Genomic DNA, 8,401 nt, shown 5'->3' on the forward strand with positions numbered 1-8,401 from the left:
GTAAATAAAGACATTTCCACCTTAAATTCATGAAGAAAGAAGTGCAAATATGCGCCTAAAAAAATTACCCAGCCTGATCATTGTTTGTTCATTTTCTAGTATTCTCTAAGTGCTTCAAAGTACAACACAAATAGATGTTGGGAACCAGTTGAAATCAACATATTTTTAGTCTAAAACGTATAAAATGTAATGTCATTTATAGGCTACTTTTATAGGTTAATTTATAGGCTACATGCTAATGGAAGACCCTGAGTCGGCAGGGTGTGTGGTTGGCGGAAAGCCACAGACATACAGGTTGCAGCAGATGCTGGGTTGGCAGCTTGAGCTGCAGGGCAACATGCTGTGCTGTAATATGGCTCTGACACACATAGTTACTCATAGCATACAGAACTGTGAGGAGAAGCAGTGTACACAGATCAGCCACAACAGTACTGTGACTTGCTTTGTAGTGAAGGGCTGCCTTGTGTTGTTAAAACAGCTTAGATGTGGCAGAGGCCTGCGTCTTGTATTATTAAGCGATTTCACCATATCCAGGGTATCTTTTCATTATCTGGATTCACTTACGTTCAAATTTCACAAGACAGTTTTTGTTGTTTCTATGGCTGCATCACATTAAGCATTTAAGATATGTCATAATAAGTGGAAACACCCAGACACGACCAGTTAAAGAATTAAGACATCAACTTCCTGAAGATCGTTTTTTTTCCCACTTGTTCATCAGTCAGATTGCACAAATTTCCAAATTTCACAAGACGATGTTTGTTTGTTTTCTCTTTCAGCTGCAGCCCTGATGGTTTTAATTATCTAAGAGCAAATAAAGAATTAAATCAAACATAGAATTCATATATGTGCTCAGTCTACCAGCGATTGACACCAAGCCCAAATAAGTGTCCTAATTTATATATTATTGCTCATAGAACAACAACATTATTGTCAATTTTTTTTGGAGTCACTAACTTCAGACTGTCATGGGCTGGCTCTTTTGACCAAGCATTTAGAGTTTCATGCCTTTTTGTGTTATGATGTCCTTGTTTGTATAGTTTAGACCTCAGTTAGTTCTGTTGATAGTGAGTTCTGCTTCCCTATTTAGTTCTCGTCTGTCTAGGTTCGTCCCACGTCTGTGTCTTCCCCACTATGTTGGTTATGGTGTCGTGTCTTCAGTGTGTGAGTCTGTCAAGTCCCCGGTGTTTAAGTCTCCCTCGCCCTTTGTGTGTTTCAGTGTCTTTGTCTCCTATCGTTTCCCCTGTTTGTCATGTGTAATCTCCTTGTCCATTTAAGTTCCCTTTGTGTCTCTGTCTTCTGTATCCCTCTCTGTGTGTTTGTCTTTATGTGCATGTGTCCCTTGTCCTCCTATTCATGTTCATTCCACATTTCCTCTGTCTGTCATGTTTATCCATGTTCCCTCGCTCCCTCTCCCGTCCTCTCTCTCGTGTTCCCTCGTTCCCTCTCCCGTCCTCTCTCTCATGTTCCCTCGCTCCCCCTCTCATTCTCTCCTTAACTATCACCATGTCCGTGTGTCTGAGACCTGTGCAAAGTTGTTTTTGCACAGGTCTCAGAGATCTTCCCGGAATGGTGACACTGTTTTCCAGGGACTTGGTTGGTCAGTAGAAAGTGATTTCACCCTTTCACCTCTAATCTGGTTTGCAGAATAAGTGACCATGGCAATAGGATCTCTGGCTGTGCACTGTGGCATCTGTTACTAGCATGTTGGTAGCATTGTAAAGGAAAAGGGCTTTTGGTGGGGCTACAAAGGAAAAAACAAACAAACAGAAAATAAGAATCCCAACAAAAATAAAAGCCAAATCTCTGTCTAAGGCTGGTTCACACAGAAAGGTCAGACAGGCCAGGAACAAACACAGTGACAAAGGTCAAAGAGAAATTTGAAGTTTTATATATGATCACATACAGAAACAAGAGGGGCACTCAGGGGGAGTGGAAACTCCTGGCAAATAAAAGACAGGCGACGACATTCCATACAGTGAGACAGGAGGAAGATGCATAAAGATGGATGCCACTTTGCCACGTTTGGAAGGTATCATTTGTGAAACCTGGAGCCAGCTTAGCATTTTAATATCAGACACCAGGGCCCTATACTACACATTTCATCATACCCAAGTAATCTGCTACTGACCAAGTTATGTTCAGCATAGGTTACCATAATGATTTAGCCAGGTATAAAAACAGTCTCTTACGTGACACAGAAAACTGTGACTTTAAGCTTTGTGGCTCTGTGGCTTTAAGATTTTATCTTCTAGACCCAACCTATGTCCATCTTTGAAATAAAGCATATGGTTTCTCTATACTTACCTGTCTTTTGTGAAAACAAAAGGTAGAAAGGACATACCTCCTCCACATAAGCTTAAATTGGTTTAATTAATTTATGGGATACAGCAGATAATCTTACACTAACATTTATGCAAGATTTCTGACTTTCAGTGGAGGAAGAAGAGACGAAAGAAAACTTGAGAAGCAAAAATTCAAGATGACATAACATATAACCTATAAATAAATATTTTCTCTTCAGCGATGGTCCTGGACCAGGTGTGGATCCATGTCACATTGGACAGGACACTCTTTCATTTGGGATCAATAAACATTCAAAGGTCCATGGTCACAAATTGTACTGGAAGGTTCTGGGATCCTACTGACAGGCTCATTTGTTTAGAGCAGAACCTGCAAGACTCATTTGTAAATGCTGTGGTGAGCAAATGGAATAACTCTCTCGCTTCACCCACAAACTTTACTTCCATGGACGCTTGGTACAGTTATTCATACTGCTACTTGCAGTCAGTGTTTGGGGTGTTTAGCCAAAGCAAATGGACCTCGAGTCCTGTCTGTGATGGACAGACAACTGACTCAATGAAATTGAATCAGGGTTCTGGGTGTGCACAGGCTGCTCTTTGACAGGATGGACCCAGCAAACCTGGTATAATTATAGCCTCACCCATGCCACGCTATGTACACGTGACGCAAGTGGTTAGAATTTAAATGAAGAGAGGCCAACCAGAAATATTTCAACAAGCGCTGCAACACCTGCAATACCTCAAACCCGGCTTCCATAAAATCCCATTTTTCCATTTGATAATTTGTATAATCTTCAATCAAAATAATAAAAAAGAGAGGTGCAATTTGGGTTTTCTTTTGAGAAGTTAGGAAAGTATAGTATAAAACACATTCTTAAAAATGTAGATATCTGGAAAGTAAATCATTAAGAGCAAACGCATTATATATTACAGGTCATACTGTGGGCATGAGCTGCATCTCCCTGCTGGTTCTGTCCAGACAGGTGCTGAGGTTAATGTGTGAAAGAAGCTTTAAATATAGCCTGCCATAAAGGTGCTATTTTTAGCAGCTTGCTCCGTCATTGTATTTGGTTGCAAAGCATCTGAAGTTACTTTTCCAATCATGATTTCTTGAAACGGTTTTATTATGAATGAACTGCCCTTAAGCATAGACACTGGAATTAAAATGATCCATTTCCCATTCCTAAACCAAGTGACACAATTTGCTCTCACCAATACTGAGAGTGTAGCATTACACGCAGCCTGCAGCTTGACACTGTGCTGCTCTGACATGGGTCAATGCAGCCAGCACAGATTCCTTTCAAAGGGTCACGCTGTTTCAAAAGTGTGTGCAAGTCTGCAGACTAATGGATGTAATGAAAGAACAAAAAACCAAAATTCAAGAGAAATGTAAGCAGATCAAATCATAAAACATCATGAAATTCTCAATAACTATAATTTTGGACTAGAAACATACTTCCCTTCAGTTAGCATGTGTCCAAACATGATAGGTGACTATTTCTGTAATATGATGGTGATTCCAACTTGTTGTGATGCTGGAGGAACTCCATGAGCACCGTTTGTAGAAGGCAGCTTATGTGATGTAACCGCCCTGTTGCATAACTGCTGTAGACCAGTATTATCCAGTAGCTGTGTGTAGAAGCAGCTAGGGTCTGCTCATACTGCTTCCTCCTGAAAATTAAATGCTAATGCCTGTTCTAAGTTTTACTAACACACACACACACACACACACACACATATATATATATATATATATATATATATATATATATATATATATATATATATATATATATATATATATATATATATATATAAAAAAAAAAACACGAGCACGCCCCTGCGGGCGGTTTATCCTTCAAGCTCGGGTCCTCTACCAGAGGCCTGGGAGCTTGAGGGTCCCATGCAGTATCTTAGCTGTTCCCAGGACTGCGCTCTTCTGGACAGAGATCTCCGATGTTGTTCCCGGGATCTGCTGGAGCCACTCGCCTAGCTTGGGAGTCACCGCACCTAGTGCTCTGATTACCACGGGACCACCGTTACCTTCACCCTCCACATCCTCTCGAGCTCTTCTCTGAGCCCTTGGTATTTCTCCAGCTTCTCGTGTTCCTTCTTCCTGATGTTGCTGTCATTCGAACCGCTACATCGATCACTACAGCCGTCTTCTTCTGTTTGTCTACCACCACTATGTCCGGTTGGTTAGCCACCACCATTTTGTCCGTCTGCATCTGGAAGTCCCACAGGATCTTAGCTCGGTCATTCTCCATCACCCTTGGGGCATCTCCCATTTTGACCTCGGGACTTCCAGGTTATACTCGGCACAGATGTTCCTGTACACTATGCCGGCCACTTGGTTATGGCGTTCCATGTATGCCTTGCCTGCTAGCATCTTGCACCCTGCTGTTATGTGCTGGATTGTCTCAGGGGCATCTTTACACAGCCTGCACCTGGGGTCTTGCCTGGTGTGATAGACCCCAGCCTCTATGGATCTTGTACTCAGAGCTTGTTCTTGTGCTGCCATGATTAGTGCCTCTGTGCTGTCTTTCAGTCCAGCTTTGTCCAGCCACTGGTAGGATTTCTGGATATCAGCCACCTCCTCTATCTGCCGGTGGTACATACCGTGCAGGGGCCTGTCCTTCCATGATGGTTCCTCGTCTCCCTCCTCTTTCTTGGGTTTCTGCTGCCTGAGGTATTCACTGAGCACTTTCGGTCAGTTGGGGCCATCTTCCCAATGTATTCTTGGATGTTCGTTGTCTCATCCTGGACTGTGGTGCTGACACTCACCAGTCCTCGGCCCCTTCCTTCCGCTTAGCGTACAGCCTCAGGGTGCTGGACTTGGGGTGAAACCCTCCATGCATGGTAAGGAGCTTTCTTGTCTTTATGTCAGTGGCTTCTATCTCCTCCTTTGGCCAGCCTATTACCCCAGCAGGGTACCTGATCACGGGCAGGGCGTAGGTGTTGATAGCCCGGATCTTGTTCTTACCGTTCAGCTGACTCCTCAGGACTTGCCTGACCCTCTGCAGGTACTTGGTGGTTGCAGCTTTTCTAGCGGCCTCTTCATGGTTCCCATTCGCCTGCGGGATCCCCAGGTACTTGTAACTGTCCTCTATGTCTGCAATGTTGCCTTCTGGTAGTTCGATCCCCTCAGTTCTGAATCTCACTGAGGGGGTTCAGGCCTATGCAGAACAGCAGTGGGGACAGAGCATCTCCTTGGTAGATCCCGCACTTGATGGTGACTTGTGCTATGGGCTTGGAGTTGGCCTCTAGTGCTGTGCGCCACATCCCCATTGAGTTCCTGATGAAGGCTCTTAGGGTCCTGTTGATCTTGTACAATTCTAGGCATTCAAGTATCCAGCTGTGGGGCATTGAGTCATAGGCCTTCTTGTAATCAATCCAGGCTGTGCACAGGTTGGTCAGTCTGGTCTTGCAGTCTCGGCTGACTGTTCTGTCTACCAGTAGCTGGTGTTTTGCGCCTCTGGTATTCTTGCCAATCCCTTTCTGTGCCCCGCTCATGTATTGACCCATGTGCCCGTTCATCTTAGCCGATATGATGCCTGACAGGAGCTTCCATGTAGTACTGAGGCAGGTTATTGGTCGGTAGTTGGATGGGACTGGTCCCTTCTTGGGGTCCTTGGGGATCAGGACTGTCCGACCTTCAGTTAGCCATTCCGGGTGTCTCTCGTTAACTAGCAGCTGGTTCATTTGTGCTGCCAGACGCTCGTGGAGTGCAGTCAGCTTCTTCAGCCAGTAGGCGTGAACCATGTCGGGCCCTGGTGCTGTCCAACTCTTCATACTGGAGACCCTTTCTTGGATATCTGCCACTGTGATGGTTACTGGACCCTGTTCAGGAGGTTGCTGTGGTCTGCCCTCAGATCCACTAGCCACTGAGCATTGCCGTTATGGGTTGCGTTCTGCAACATATATATATATATATATATATATATATATATATATATATATATATATATATATATATATATATATATATATATATATATATATATATATATATATATATATATATATATATATATATATATATATATATATATATATATATATATATATATATATATATATATATATATATATACATATATATACATATATATATACATATATATATATATATATATATATATATATATATATATATATATATATATATATATATATATATATATATATATATATATATATATATATATATATATATATATATATATATATATATATATATATATATATATATATATATATATATATATATATATATATATATATATATATATATATATATATATATATATATATATATATATATATATATATATATATATATATATATATATATATATATATATATATATATATATATATATATATATATATATATATATATATATATATATATATATATATATATATATATATATATATATATATATATATATATATATATATATATATATATATATATATATATATATATATATATATATATATATATATATATATATATATATATATATATATATATATATATATATATATATATATATATATATATATATATATATATATATATATATATATATATATATATATATATATATATATATATATATATATATATATATATATATATATATATATATATATATATATATATATATATATATATATATATATATATATATATATATATATATATATATATATATATATATATATATATATATATATATATATATATATATATATATATATATATATATATATATATATATATATATATATATATATATATATATATATATATATATATATATATATATATATATATATGCCAAAAATATATGTTGTTTGCCTGAGGGAAAAAAAAAACAACAACAACGCCAGCTACTTACAAAGTACCTAAATATTCTGCACAGACAAAAGCAGCTGCTCTAGTTAACAGGGACAGATTGGTGTGTGGAGAGATAGAAGAAACCTGCACTAATTTGGTAACATCTGACTTGTTGAAGGACAGGCAGGGGACAGCTGAGAAACATGAGAAGTGGTTTCAATTCAGGGCAAGGGCACAGTGACCCTCCTCTACTATTCAACGGGAGGCGGGTTAGAGTGCAAAAATGAGAGGGGACCTAGGAAAGCACGCATGCAAGCCTAGGGAGTCTGGGATGGTTGGACTGGATAGCTGGAGTTGTCCTTTCTGTGCTGTGGTTCACAGACATGGTGACGTTGAAAAAGCAGCTGTGAATCAGTCAGTTGCCAGTCAAAGATGGGTGGGGCATCCCACAGAAAGAGCTGCATTCTGGGATGCCCCTCCCTCTTGGATCAATGCCGGTGTTATAGCTACGATGGATTCTCTAAGTCACAGGTGGCATCGACTTTCTTCCTCAACATTCCGTCACTCAGTATTCCCATCAAAGATTCAGCATCTGATAATTACCATATCAGTTTTGAGTCAAGGGTTCAGATGTCTGTGGTGTGGGGCAGCACTGGTAGCAACAACATCTCAAAACATATGTGAGAATCATTCTCCCTTCGGTCTTCAGAGAAATCATGAAGGTTGGGCTGTCACAGAAAATATTAACACACTCCCTTAAATACATGCACAGCATACTTGAGCTGCAAAAGGCTTTAATAAAAGAAAATAGTAGCTCTTAATCTAATATTGCATTTGCCAAATGTATAAAAATCTGGCAAATGCAATGTTTAAGTCTTTGTTTTACCCTCATTTTTTGGACTCCTGGGTCTTTAAGTTTCTAGACAGTCACACTGTTGTTGTAGTTTTTCCTCTGTACACCATTTTACCTGAAATATGATTGAAATGCAGACTTTCATCTTCAGCAACTGACAAGCAGCTTCATGGCCAGGTGAGACCTGTTACCTTGTTATTTCATGAAATAATAAGCAGGTAAAGAATCTGGAGTTAATTCCAAGTGTTAAGTTTGCATTTTGTATCATTTTGCTGAAACTGTCACTCTATATAAGTGAAGAATACAACAAAAAACAAGATCATAAAGATAGCAAAAAGGTTTAGAAGTGACCAAATCAACAATCAACAACCTGATAACTTAAGAAAATAGTCATTA

The sequence above is a fragment of the Oreochromis aureus genome, linkage group 10 (genome assembly GCF_013358895.1).
Source record: "Oreochromis aureus strain Israel breed Guangdong linkage group 10, ZZ_aureus, whole genome shotgun sequence".
NCBI lineage: Eukaryota > Metazoa > Chordata > Actinopteri > Cichliformes > Cichlidae > Oreochromis > Oreochromis aureus.